The following is a 14,438-nucleotide window of genomic DNA, read 5'->3' as shown; positions in this document are numbered from 1 at the left end:
ATGAATGTTAGTCAAACCTGTTAAAGCCTGGCTCATGAGGCAGAGTAAACAGAAAACTTTTACATTTCTTAACATAAGGGAGGAAACAGCATCACTGACTTCATGATGTGTGTTATTTACAGTGTTATTGGTGTGTCAGTAGATGGTGTTTGAATGTTAGGTGTGTGGTGTTAATCAGGCTAAAACTACCCAGAAAAATAACAAGGCGCTGGGCGAATGGATAGAGCGAGGTGAAACATCCACCTCTTAAGTGCTCCAAGGAGACTGGGTTAGGGGTAGACTACCTCTACCTTGAGCCCTGGATGGTCTGCCAGTGTGTTGGTGGATTTTAGGAGGTTAATTATCTTTGGAGAGAGCATCTGTCCTTTGGGTCCTTTGGTTCAGGCTTGTTCTGGTGTATCCAGCAGATGCTCAGTTGAATTCTGATCTTGAAAGTTTGGAAGCGAAGCCGACGTACTGGGCTCTTTGAGACTGCTGCCATTGGGGACATGTCTCAAGAAGAGCGACACTGTTATCTCCACCTGTCAGTGGGTTTAATATTGCAGCTGATTGCTGTCAACTAAACAAAACTAGCACACTTTGTGAAAATATCCCACAAGTATTCCTCCAAGCCTTTTTTCTTCGTTCTTATTTCTGAATGTGTGGCAGGAGAGTAGCATGGCCACTTGGATGGGGTGTTTACAATGCAGCCATGTCTGTGTGTTTATATGCGATTATGAATCTTTTTATGTATATGAGATGTGCTCGTAGTACGGTGGGAATGTGTTTGTGCCCGAGTGTTTGTGTTTGTGAGCGCGTAGTGTTATCAATCCAGACCAGACGACAGAAGCCCTTTAGTGGAGAGTTAGTTCAGTTTAGCATGAAGATGAGGTTTGGAGGCTTGTGTGTGCCAGTGTTACTTTTCCCGTGTGTATGTGTGTCACTGACTGTGTGTGTGCATATTTAGGTTATTTGTGTGTGTGTGTGTGTGTGTGTGTGGTCTTTGATGTCAGCTGGTGGCTGCTGCTGTTTGCAGTGTTAGGTAATCACAAAACACAATGATTCTGATCTATTCCTGAACCTCTGCCATTATATATAGCATTCTCCTTATCCACCCACAAACCCTCTACATTTTTCTCTCTCTCTCTCTCATACACACACTAATTTTGTCTTTTTTTCCCTCTATTTTCCATCTCTCCTCTGCTCTGCCACTCCTCATCTCTGTCCTCCATCTCCTACTCCCACACTCTCTCTATCTCTGTGTTTTGTTATGTTTTGCTGCTCTGTGTTGTGTGTCTCCGGGCTCAGGACATTTTTCTTGTCATCTCTCTTTTCCTCCCGTTCCCTCAACCGCTGCCCCTGAGCCCCACGCACACCCCACTGCTAACGCCCCTCCCACTACCCACCCTTTCTGCCCCGTTTCTCCCTAGTCACCTTCCAACATCTCCTCTCTACCCTTCCCGTCCTCCTCTTCCCCTCCTTTTTTGCCTTCCATCACATATGTGCACGCTGTCAGAGGGGGAGTATATTGATTGCACGCTTGGCTGACAGTCACACTAATGGACAACTTAGTGTGTGTGTGTGTGTGTGTGTGTGTGTGTGTAGTTTAGAGGGGGTGTTTAAACAGCAGTCTTGGCAATAACTCACCTGACCAAGCGAATGGCCATCGGGCAGGCAGGTGGACTGAGCAGTGCCGCAGCACACTGTGTGGCTTGACAGGCTGCATTTGAAAGCAAGTGAACCAAATGTAGGGCAACTTTCAAATCACACCCTAGTTCTTCTTCTTCGGGGGGAATTTGTTTTTGACCAGACGCGCCAACGTGAACACACTGGCAATAAAACAGACGAGTAAATTCAGGAACTGCAGCAACCCGTCTTCCCTGGTGTCATTTTATATTGTTTTACATTTATCTCAGACATGCAGGATATCAAAAGTGCCGTTTTCAAAAGCACAGTGCAGTTTGTTTTTGCCAGATTCTGAGCCATGCTCCGCTATAATCACCACTGCAGCATGGACAGCAACAAAGTGTAAGACGTACAATGCAGTTAAAATGCTAATATGGGCAATTCAATTAAAAGTATCTCTTTTCCATCGCCTATAACAGTGTTCGGTGGTGTTTTGTGTCCACTCTTTTATGGATTATTATGGAAACAGAGAGTGGGTTTATTTTCTCTCTGGCAGTTTTTGGACATGGCCATGATGATTGCAGAGCCTAATGCAGCAGCAGCTGCTTTGACAGTAGAAAAGCTTTTGATATATGGTGCTGATCTAATAGAGAGAGAGACTGTGACATTTGTGTTCTGCACAGACACGAATACTGCACATGCATAACTCTAACTGTGCTATGAGCCCTGCATGCAAGCAGCGTAATTATATGATTTCTTTACATACTAGCAAAATGCATGCATCATTACTAACAAACCGCATGTACGTGTTATCATAATTGCCGCTGGCATAGCGTGGAGCACGTACGATGCATAAATACTGTCAATTAAATTATATTGTGGGACTGTGCGTTAGAGCACATATTACATCACTTTCATCCTCATACCTCATGCTTTTAATTCATGTCATTTAATTTGTATTCAAACGTGGGAAGATACAGCTGTTAGGTGTGACAGCGGTGATAGTACACCACGAGTAGTAATTCAGATAAATAAGCAATTGAGTAAACACATTTCTCATGCATAATTAAGTTTAACCTGACCTAGATCAAGTAACATGAATGAGTGATTCTAATTTGAGTTGCCAGTTGTAAACCTTATAAACAATGAATGTGGACATTCATAATTCTGTAGTAAGCTGTGGAACTTCTAAGGCTAATGTACCATGGGCTAACTTAACGTATTATGCATCCACTCACCAGTGCCTGGTACTGATTTACTGAACAATGGAGCAAACAAATGCTAATCCCGCATTAAATATGGTGCTCTTGCATAAATATCCTAACCGACATTGCTTTTAGCATATGCTATGATCTATTAGCATAGAGGGATAACCAACAATTTAGCATGAGAAAGCTGAGCAGAATGTAGTGCAGCGCTGTTTGACCACTGAATGACAAAATGAATCACTTAATTAACCTTGTGAAGGTTACACTCTGGTCATGGAGACACTTGCACAAACACACAGTCTGAATGTGACCTGCATTTCTGCTGCAGATAAGCACAGAGGCGCTTTCTTTTCTTTGTGTATTCTCTGGCTGGATTCAGAGGCAGCCACTCTGCTGTGGAGATGGTTTGAAGAGCAAATTCGTCCCGCTGGTGAGGCACATTAAATATTAACTTAAAGACAGAACCCATGTCCAAATATTGAGAAATTATTCATCATTTGTAAGATATGTTTTTGATCATGTGAGCTGTTGTTCTGCGTCAGACCTCTGGCCTCTTGTGCTTTCCATCTGACCTTGATTAGAATCCCATTATACCCATGTTTAGATGAAATATGCATTGAAGTTAGCAGTTTGCTTCTCCAAAACACATTCTCAGCAGCCAAAAACATTGATAACAGATTCATCTGGCATTCTATCTGACCACGAGGCACATAAATAAAAAAAGCCTTTTTACAGCAGTGTTATGTTTTTGATTTCTAAATAGAATTTTTTTTTTTCTGCTGTTGATCATAGACTTCACTTTTTCCGGTGAAGAGGTTATGTGATTGGTGCTGTTTGTCTGTTTGTTGACAGGATTACTTAAAGGTACAGTCGTTTGTTTTGTGATGTTATTTGAGAGAATAAAAGAATAATGTATTCATAAACAGACATGGACTAGCGTGCAATGACATCTACCAACAAATTGATGCATTCTATCAACTTAGAATGAATCCATTAATCCATAAAAAAATCTCCATAATTGGGGATTGTGAAATTGTGAAAGCTGCCACGTTGCCATATTGCGGCGCCACCTTGAATACAGTGGCTGAGATGGATATCGACATCTCGCCTAATCGTGTTTTACGTGTGTTGCTATAGACCAGCCATATACATAGTACACCAAAGCTGCAGCAGACGTCCAGAGATAAGAGAACTCAAAGGTGTTAGTGTGCTGTGGAGGGACATTAAAATTCATGCCTGCATCTTCAGACCTAAGATATGAATGATCATACCTACAGGGAGTGCAGAATTATTAGGCAAGTTGTATTTTTGAGGAATAATTTTATTATTGAACAACAACCATGTTCTCAATGAACCCAAAAAACTCATTAATATCAAAGCTGAATGTTTTTGGAAGTAGTTTTTAGTTTGTTTTTAGTTTTAGCTATTTTAGGGGGATATCTGTGTGTGCAGGACTATTACTGTGCATAATTATTAGGCAAAAAACCAATATATACCCATTTCAATTATTTATTTTTACCAGTGAAACCAATATAACATCTCCACATTCACAAATATACATTTCTGACATTCAAAAACAAAACAAAAACAAATCAGCGACCAATATAGCCACCTTTCTTTGCAAGGACACTCAAAAGCCTGCCATCCATGGATTCTGTCAGTGTTTTGATCTGTTCACCATCAACATTGCGTGCAGCAGCAACCACAGCCTCCCAGACACTGTTCAGAGAGGTGTACTGTTTTCCCTCCTCGTAATTCTCACATTTGATGATGGACCACAGGTTCTCAATGGGGTTCAGATCAGGTGAACAAGGTGGCCATGTCATTAGTTTTTCTTCTTTTATACCCTTTCTTGCCAGCCACGCTGTGGAGTACTTGGACGCGTGTGATGGAGCATTGTCCTGCATGAAAATCATGTTTTTCTTGAAGGATGCAGACTTCTTCCTGTACCACTGCTTGAAGAAGGTGTCTTCCAGAAACTGGCAGTAGGACTGGGAGTCGAGCTTGACTCCATCCTCAACCCAAAAAGGCCCCACAAGCTCATCTTTGATGATACCAGCCCAAACCAGTACTCCACCTCCACCTTGCTGGCGTCTGAGTCGGACTGGAGCTCTCTGCCCTTTACCAATCCAGCCACGGGCCCATCCATCTGGCCCATCAAGACTCACTCTCATTTCATCAGTCCATAAAACCTTAGAAAAACCAGTCTTGAGATATTTCTTGGCCCAGTCTTGACGTTTCAGCTTGTGTGTCTTGTTCAGTGGTGGTCGTCTTTCAGCCTTTCTTACCTTGGCCATGTCTCTGAGTATTGCACACCTTGTGCTTTTGGGCACTCCAGTGATGTTGCAGCTCTGAAATATGGCCAAACTGGTGGCAAGTGGCATCTTGGTAGCTGCACGCTTGACTTTTCTCAGTTCATGGGCAGTTATTTTGCGCCTTGGTTTTTCCACACGCTTCTTGTGACCCTGTTGACTATTTTGAATGAAACGCTTGATTGTTCGATGATCACGCTTCAGAAGCTTTGCAATTTTGAGACTGCTGCATCCCTCTGCAAGATATCTCACTATTTTTGACTTTTCTGAGCCTGTCAAGTCCTTCTTTTGACCCATTTTGCCAAAGGAAAGGATGTTGCCTAATAATTATGCACACCTGATATAGGGTGTTGATGTCATTAGACCACACCCCTTCTCATTACAGAGATGCACATCACCTAATATGCTTAATTGGTAGTAGGCTTTCGAGCCTATACAGCTTGGAGTAAGACAACATGCATGAAGAGGATGATGTGGACAAAATACTCATTTGCCTAATAATTCTGCACTCCCTGTATATTTTATTTTCAGAAAAGGGGCCGCCATTACCAATGAGGTGAAAACACGAAGGAAAGAGACAACGCTACTGACATCGTATTAAAATGTCATCCTCTTCCACCTCACCTCAAGCCTCTCCTGACTTGGCATCAGGGCTCTAACACATGAAAATGAGCATACCCATATGGAAAAGATATATATATAAATATATAAGTTTGTATCTGTCTTGTATGAAAAGCATACGAGAGTGAAAACACATATAAGATCCCTTGAAAAATTATATAATGAAACTTGTATGTTTTGGATACTTACTAAAAAAATATATGAAAGTAATGACAAAGTGGCCACTTTCATGAGTAAATCATATATGGTTTTACTATTTCTTTTCCATATGGGTAAACACTATTTATGCACACTAATTTCCAATGTTGTTACTTATTGACAACAGATTAGACATGACCCTCCCCTCAGTTGTTGCTGAACAACAGCAACGCCTGGTTATAAGCTAACATTATGCCAGCTGATGTTAGTCTTAAGTGTCCTAAAATGACACTTAAGACAATAAAACAAATGGCAGCCAGAGTTGTTTGTCCTATAGGAGTCACCAGTATATAGGATTGAACTCTTGAATTAAGGATAAGAAAACAGAACAGTTGAATGCAATCTGCAATCTAGTGAAAATTTAGACGTGAAGTCCTGGTTGTCTATTAGCAACCAGGACTTTTAGAACGATTATTCACTTACTTCTTTATTACTGTTGGTTGCAATGTTGCCTCATAGCAAGAAGGTCTATGGTCCGTATCCACCAGCTGGCTGGGGCCTTTCTATGAGTCTTTCTGGAGTTTGCATGTCTATGTGGGTTCTTTTTGAGTGCTCTGGCTTACCCCGATAGTCCAAAGAAATCCCTGTTAGTTTAAATGGTGACTGTAAATTAGTTGTAGTTGTGAATACAAGTGTGATTGGTCTGTCTTAGCTCTGGTGTACCTCCCTGTGGACAGGGTCAGGTGGGAGTTGCTGGTTCAGAGAATATTACAAGATAAAATAGGAAACAGAATGAGACATTTTGCATCCTATCTTTGCAAATTACATTAAGAAGAAGAAAAACTGGGAACCATGGCCCTGATGCTCTCAAGAAAACATCACAAGCTAATTCAGCTCTACGTACTGTTTCCTTGCAGATCTAGAGACTCAATTTGTGCATGCTGTGGAGGCATTTTTAGCCTTGGTGGAAATTACTTTTTCCTACTGCTAATATTTATTTCATCATATAATTAATATATAGAACATATTATATTTGTTTAACTAAAAACCTTGCATTGCCTCAAATACTTTGCACATTTATTATGTAACACTGCTGAAACCTGATGCCTAAAAAGCTGTTTCCAACGCACCGTAGCACACAACATAAGTGGATGAATCCTCAAAATATCTTCACTTTTGCTCTGAGTGTGGCGTCCTTTTTTGTTTCCCAGCTGGGTCTGAGAGGTACTGAAAATGCCTCCTGCTTGGGGCATCTGAAAACAAAGTGCAGAATGCTGCAGTCGGTAATGCATTTAGCACAGATGGATACACAAATAAAGAGCTGTTTATGCAAAACGGATGCACACCAATGTTTTGAAAGTGTCCAGTCACTCCATATTTCAGTATTTTGCTGAATCTCGCCGCCTCCCCCCTCTCCCCCCCTCTCCCCCTCCCCAGTCAGTTCCTGTCAGACCTAATAGTGTGATGTCTCGTCTTGAATGGAGATGACCAATTTTAGACTCAGTCATGGGTGTTAGAATCGTACAACATGTTCAGGACACTCACAATACATTCAGGCAAAAAGATTATTATTAGGAGAATCAAATTTTTATAAATATCGACCATTAGCCCCCGGTTAGACCACAAATTTGAAAACGTAATTACATGCCTAATTCAATGCGATTATTATGTATTGCAGATGATTAACCAGCTCAGCAATATCAATCCGAGCAATTCACATAATACCAAGTTTCAATTCATATTGAACAATTAGAATCTGGAGCAAGTAGTCATAGTACATACACAGCCTCAGGATTAGCATAATAAAATATGGTCAGATGAAAGCAGTTTTTATGGTCAGTAAGTACACATATTAATGTATTTATGGGCTGTTAGGCTTGTAGAATAAAATAACAAAAAAAAGGGTAAAATCACTTGATTAAAAGGATAATTTATGGCGCAAACTGAATACTGAAAAGTCATTATTTTTTGTGTTGCCTCCTCCAGCTACGTAGCATTTTCTATGCCACAATCTGACAAAGGACATTATTATTAAAAAGTATTTTCCTGGCATTTCCACTGTTCTGGCTGCAGAAAGAAAGACAACATGGGAGAGAAGGAATAACATCACTCAAGGTCAGGAGCTCTATCCATACCCATGTGTTTTCCAGCAGGAGACACGATGAAAAAAAGTCCCTCAGGGCTTCATTGTATTATCCAATCGCTTCTGTGACCTTTTTAAAATGGATGGTGCAGTTTTTTTTCTTTTAAATGAAATGGCTCATAAAGAACTTGATCAATTATGTAATCCAATACAGCCACCAGCTTGTTTTCAGTTATCTAAGCACATTTGGGGATAAAAAGTTGAGTCATTTCATTTTTGCCTTTATTTCAGAGGTGGTATTTTTAGACTCAGGTTTTGGCGACAGCGAGATTTTTCCCACTTTGGTAACACTAAGGCCACAGTCAGTATTATCTTTTAAGGCGCAGACTTCAGATTGTCGCTGAGTCAACACAGATTGGCGATGTCTCGAGTCGCATGGCATTATTCACGGCTTATATTCACCATCTGGCGCTAATGCAAAGTTCTCAGCTATTTTAGCAGCAGCTTCAAAAGTAAAAAATGTATTTTTCATTCACTTATCCTCAGGCACAAACTCTCAACGCAACTCGAAAACAATGTCGGACAGAAAAGAAAATCATGAAGATAAGACGACAGATAATTACTGCATTTGTCTTTGTTAAATCTGATTATTTTTTATTCATAGCGCAGTGCCTGCTTCTAAATATATTAAAATAATGAGCTAAACAAGTAAATATGTGGCGAAACAAAAAAAGCTTTGATTCTACAAGGATGTGGAGCTGGTTGGGAAGTACTAGGACAAATGGAAGTTTCTGATTAATTGCCGTTCTTGCGCTCTTGCTAAATTGAAAGTCTCCCCCTTCTGTGATCGTTTAAACGATCAAGTCAAAGGCTGTAAAATGTTAAATGTCACAGGAAGACATTTCATGGAAACCGAAGATGTTTTTACATTGCCTTACAGGCTGTTTGAAAGTCTTTCATAATACCAGCAGTGATTAAAAAAATGCCCTTCATCTAACTTTGAGATGATTCAAGTCTTGTTCATTTATTACAAGTCCAGGCACATGCTTCTTTTTTCCTGGGCAAAGAAATAAAATTCTCACAGATTTCTTTGTAAAATGCTTTAAATGAAAGAGGTGGCTGAAAAAGCATGATGTAAGAGTTTGCTTTCTTACAGGATTTTAACCCTGGCGTTCCACATCGATACTTGGACCTTGTAAGAGAGCACGATCATTCCTGTCCTGAATGGGAACACTGGCTTGCCCTACATATGTGGGTATTTGCATAGTTACTTTGCATAGATGCAAGTGAATCCTTTTCAGATCCTGAACCGAGTCTGCGAAGTGCAGTCAGAGAGAATTTGTCTCTTGCCCGGGGCAGCTGAAAAACAAACCAAATTTGAGCATGCTGCTTTCTGCAGAGCAAATTAGTACAGACGAAAACACAAACCAGAAGCCCCACATGTAAACTTGAATCACAAGAGCACTTTTGCAGCACTTGGTTTCCCCTTTGACTTTTCCCTCTTCTTTTTCTGTTTTAGCTTTCTCCTCTCCTCCTGGTTGCTTTCTGTCGGCGATGAGAGTACGACGGCTTGTCCTGATCTCACACGACCAATTTTAGATTTAGCTGTGTGAGACAAAATTACACAAGCATCTGAGTGGACATGCAGCAAGTCCCGGTCATATATATACTACACACACCTGAGTCGAACACAATGTGCACTCTTGTTCCTGGTCACGTACTAGAAACACATTCTTTCTGTTTCTGCCTCTCACTACTAGAGCGTAATTACTCTCTTTCTCTCTCTCACACTCTCTCTCTCTCTCTCTCTCTCACACACATGCGCACACACACAACCACACACACACACTGCAGCAGCAAAGCAAAGCCCCGCTTCACACGACCAGTGGTCTCTGACTCCCCGATCTCTCATTTACTTGTTCCATCACTTTTCCTCGCTTCTCTCTTTTCCTCTCCTTCGCACTCCCCCCCTCCTCCTCCTCTCATCCTCGACTCTGTTGCCACGGTAGCAAAACCTGACAATGAGAGAGCGAGAAACGGAGAGAGAGAGAGACAGAGACTGAATGCCATCTGAGTCATTTTATCCTCAACCTGTGTTGGATGTGTGTGTGTGTGTGCGTGAAGGTGAATGTGTTGGATGTGTTTTTGTAAATCTTGTGTGTTGTGTGTGTTTGTGCATGAGTTAGCGAGAGAGTGAGCGCGGTGCGTGGGTGTCTAAGTGGGAGAGCTGCGTGGAGTCGGTTCAGCGGTTCATCGCAGAGCTGTGGCAGTGCGATGGGCAAACGCACCACCTTTGTCTGTCTCACCGCACGTAGCCGGGCCATTTCCGATTTCTATTTCATGTTCGCCGCACGTTGTAATTTTAAAGTAATATCCTCTCAGTCAGACACACAACATTTATAACTCTGATATGCTTTTGTGATGCAACACACTTTCGCTGGCTGTACATAATGTTACATGCATCAACATCTCCGTGTTAATACGACGTCTTCGCGACACTGCATCAGCTCAACTTATGCTAAATCAGCTTTATTTGTATTAAACTGTCATGACGTACAAATATCTCAATGGGTTTACATGCTGACTGTGGTGCTCGCACAGCTCTCTAAGAAAAAAATACTACTGACACACACACACACGCATATAGAGGGAAAAAAAAATCCTTTAGCACATGAGCAAAAAGAACAATGAAAAGAATCCTCAGGAGAAGCAATCCAAAAAAGACATCCCTCCTCCGTGGATGGCCGGCTGTGCAGTAAGGAGCAGCAGTTGTGGAAAAGGCAACTACTATAAAAATAGCACAAAATTATAACAGTTAATAAAAATTCAACGCTCAAGACATTTCTACCTCAATGATGGGGACACACTTACATAAATTCCTATAACTAAACACGTAAAATCAGTTTATGATGAAAGCGAAAAGATTTTATATCCACTCTGACGTCCACCCAATAGCCTCCACTGATTTAAACTGACAGCGCTCTATTCTTACTCAGACATTGTTCTCTTCGCAGTGCCCTGCGCAATAATATCACTCTTATACATTCCAAGGCTTTGCTCTGAACGCAAATTTTAGCTCTCCAAACAAGCCAGGGGGCGAGTGAGTTCAAGGAGAGCTCCCTAATTGTGATTAAAGTGCTGTGCTTACATAAGCCACAGTTGCAACAAGTGGGAACTGCACCGACAGCCGGATACAGTGAGCCGCGCATCTTTTTGCATCGTTTGTGGTGAAAGCAGTGAACTGAATGTCACACACACACAAACTCACGCGTGCACACATGCCTTGGCTCTGATCTGAACAGCAGGTGGTACATATGCATGCAACTGAAATGTAAACTTGCTGCTGGCGCATGCAAACAAATAAAACGAAGACGCGCATCGGAACTCGGACAAAGAAAAAACAAATCAAATGACGCACTTACGCGTGAGCAAGCAAACACACACACACACACACACACACACACACACACACACACACACACACACACACACACACACACACACACACACACACACACACACACAGAGTTTTGTTTGAGAGTTTGGGCATGTGCGTGCAGCTTTCGGGTGCCTGTGTGTACGTTTGTGCGTGACATACTCAGATGTGACAGTGTCACAGGAGCACGGTGGTTCCCCAAGCAGGCGGTGTCACCGACTGAGGGCCTCTTTGTCAAGGAGAACACTGGGAAGAATTTATCCATGTTCAATGAACAGAGAGGGAGAGAGAGGGGGGAGATGGGTGAGGGGGAAAGGAGAGGCTGTAACAGAGAAAGTGCACTGTCGAGATTGAAGAGACCGCTGAGAGCTAAGATGGGGAACGAGAAGAGAGGGGTCAGTAAAGAGACAGGGGTATAGAGTGTTCCTGAAGATGAGACAAAACAGATCGAGGCTGAGGGAGAGGAGATACAGGGATGTGGGAGAAAGCAGAGAGAGAGGAGAAGGTGAAAATGAGAGCTCAAAGTGTCTGCAGCACTGCTGAAAGAGGACAAGGTGGAGACATACGAAATATATGGAAGTATCTGAGTGACTTGCGTTGGCCACAATAGTGGAAATACCTGATGCAGTCAAGAAAGCCATGCAGTAAATCCTGCTAGTGGAATAGTGATGATGATGATGATGATGATGATGATGAGGGCTTGTTTTGCTTTCTTTTTGCCAATCTGCTTGATTATTTGTTGCCTTCACATTTAACAGAAGCTGGGGTAACATCTTCAACTTTTTCGTTTTTTCTGATCGACAGCCCAAAATCCATTTACAGTCAAAGGAAATTGCGAAAAATCAACACTCGATTTGCTGGATCCTGCAGTGGTTTGGCATTTATTCTCAGAAGGGATTATCAAGATTGATTAAAGATCTGCAGAAAATGAAGTTGCCTTTCTCAGAGACTGTCAGCACAGAATTGCCTGTCACAAATTTGGACAGTCATGTGTTAACGGTGCAGGATGAACCGTGCCCTTTCAATTGCAGCATCATGAATGGCTTTCTTACAGGAAGCTGCAGGAGTTCAGAGATTTCATCAATGCAATGACGAAATAAGTGTTTGCTTTTTAAAACCTGTAAGCCCGGTCGATCCTTCGCCTCAGACTGTGGGGTTTCAGTTGCCTTGTAAAAAAAGGGTTTTAAAGATGTTAGCAGAAGTTGATGTTTTTGCAGAAGCTCTAATGATAGGGTTGATTTAACACATTTTTTTCAGATTGCAGTTTGCAATGTTGATCTCAAATGAGAGAAACTCTTAGCATAAAACAAATATTTAGCACCGTCACTTTTATTTCTGCACTATTTCAAATTTGAATGATTTACTATAGCTGTTCATGTTATTGTGCCCACTGCCTTTGTAAGGTTTACTTTGCATTTGGAGTAGTTTTAAAATATGAGTGGAAGGCTCACTCTTTGTTATTCTGTGGCCAAACTAATATAACCTTTTATCCACCATTCTCCAATCAAGTAAACATTTTCAAAAATCAAACTTCAGATAGACGGCTCACTGGTAGGCAGCGTCACATGAATAAATCATGGTTTCTCAAAATGTTCAACTTCACCTTGAAATCTTCAGCCTAAGTTTGAAAGGAATGGCAACGATGATGTTAAAATCCTTAGAAAGAAAAGTGCATTTCTGAAAAGAGGAAGAGAGAGAAGGACAAAGCTAAGCTAGAAGAGAAAGTCAGAAATGGGGAGATTAGAGAGGTGCATCCAAGGTAAAGTGAAGGGGTCCAAAGCCAAAATGCTGAGTCAATGCGACCAAGAACATGTGCTTCTGCTTTGATATTAGATGCGACACAAAGAGCTCAAGACATAATTCTGCCAAGAGGGCCAAAGTGAAGGGTCCCTAGTACTTTTCCACCCCCACTGTACACAAACTACTCACACACACACATGCACAAAAACACACACACATTAACTAGACCGACCACTCGGCTCATTTTTGCTGTCCTGGGGTTAACGAATGCTCTGAAATGGCCTGACCGCGCTCATTCAGGCACGCTAGCCCAGCTGTCTGCAAACCGGCCGGCTCTAGTCAGCAGTGACTGTTAATTGTGAGAAAAATGAGCAAAATAGCACTTGTGTCCCATAATGGCTGGCGGTACAGTCTCCTTAAATCCACAGTCACTGAAGCCGTTCCACTTGCAAATTCAATTATAGGAATGATTCATCCTTCCATTATGATAACTGTCAGATTTTCTTGTGTCATACAAAGAGGCAGAAGGGGAAAAACAAATCATTCGCCAGCCCACCCCCTGCTGAAACCCTTCTCCTCTCCCCCCACTCAAGCTGTATTTCTCCGTCTGATTTCTTTTTCTCTTTCTTTGCATTCCTCTATTTTCCCCCCCAACTCCTCCCCTGCTATCGCTCATCCCGCTTTCTTTGCCTTAGTCTCTGTTCATCTTCTCTTCATCTGCCTGGGGGTGCGAGGCGAGATAGCATTCCCTCGTTTTCTGATTCTCTCCATACACCCCCCCACCCGTCCCTCCCCTCTCTCCTACTCTGCCATACAACCCACCCACCCCTTCTCCCTCGTGCTCTCTCTAGATAATTAAGATCTCTGATTTTACGGTTTTCTCTTTCATAATTGGCTCTGCAGACACTATAAGCGAGCCGCCAAGTCTGCAGCATTTACACACAAACAAAAAGAAGCACACACAAATATGCATATGTTTTCAGACAGACACACACACACAGTAAGATGAATGCATGCACCAAACAACTAAATCTCCAACTGGAATGAACGTGCTCCACTCAAACTCTCCATTTTCCCTCTCTCTCTCTCTTTTATACACTGTCCTGCACACATGCACAAACACACACATGCACACAGAAAGTCAGGATATTTATATATTTTAGCTTTTGTGTATTTGTCAGCGGTGCCAGCATGTGGGGTGACTTACAGCAGGGTGCAGAATGAAAGCGAGCTAGGGGAGCTTGAAGCAGTGTTTTCTCTACAGCTCAGACTAGTCTGGCTCTGCTCGGCCCTCT

At 42.0% G+C, this 14,438-nt stretch overlaps 1 protein-coding gene across 2 annotated transcripts in view; it reads left to right on the top strand.

Annotated features, from left to right (window-relative positions):
- Positions 1 to 14,438, top strand: part of grik5 (glutamate receptor, ionotropic, kainate 5) — a 101,801-nt gene that overhangs the window by 38,813 nt on the left and 48,550 nt on the right. The window lies entirely within an intron of this gene.

This window comes from Aulonocara sp. 'chitande type north' Nkhata Bay, linkage group LG11 (assembly GCF_057382095.1).
Source record: "Aulonocara sp. 'chitande type north' Nkhata Bay isolate Kocher_YH1m ecotype deep benthic linkage group LG11, A_spYH_male_GT1.1, whole genome shotgun sequence".
Lineage (NCBI taxonomy): Eukaryota > Metazoa > Chordata > Actinopteri > Cichliformes > Cichlidae > Aulonocara > Aulonocara sp. 'chitande type north' Nkhata Bay.
Note: the sequence above shows the minus strand (reverse complement) of the source record. Positions and strands in the feature narration are given on the sequence as shown.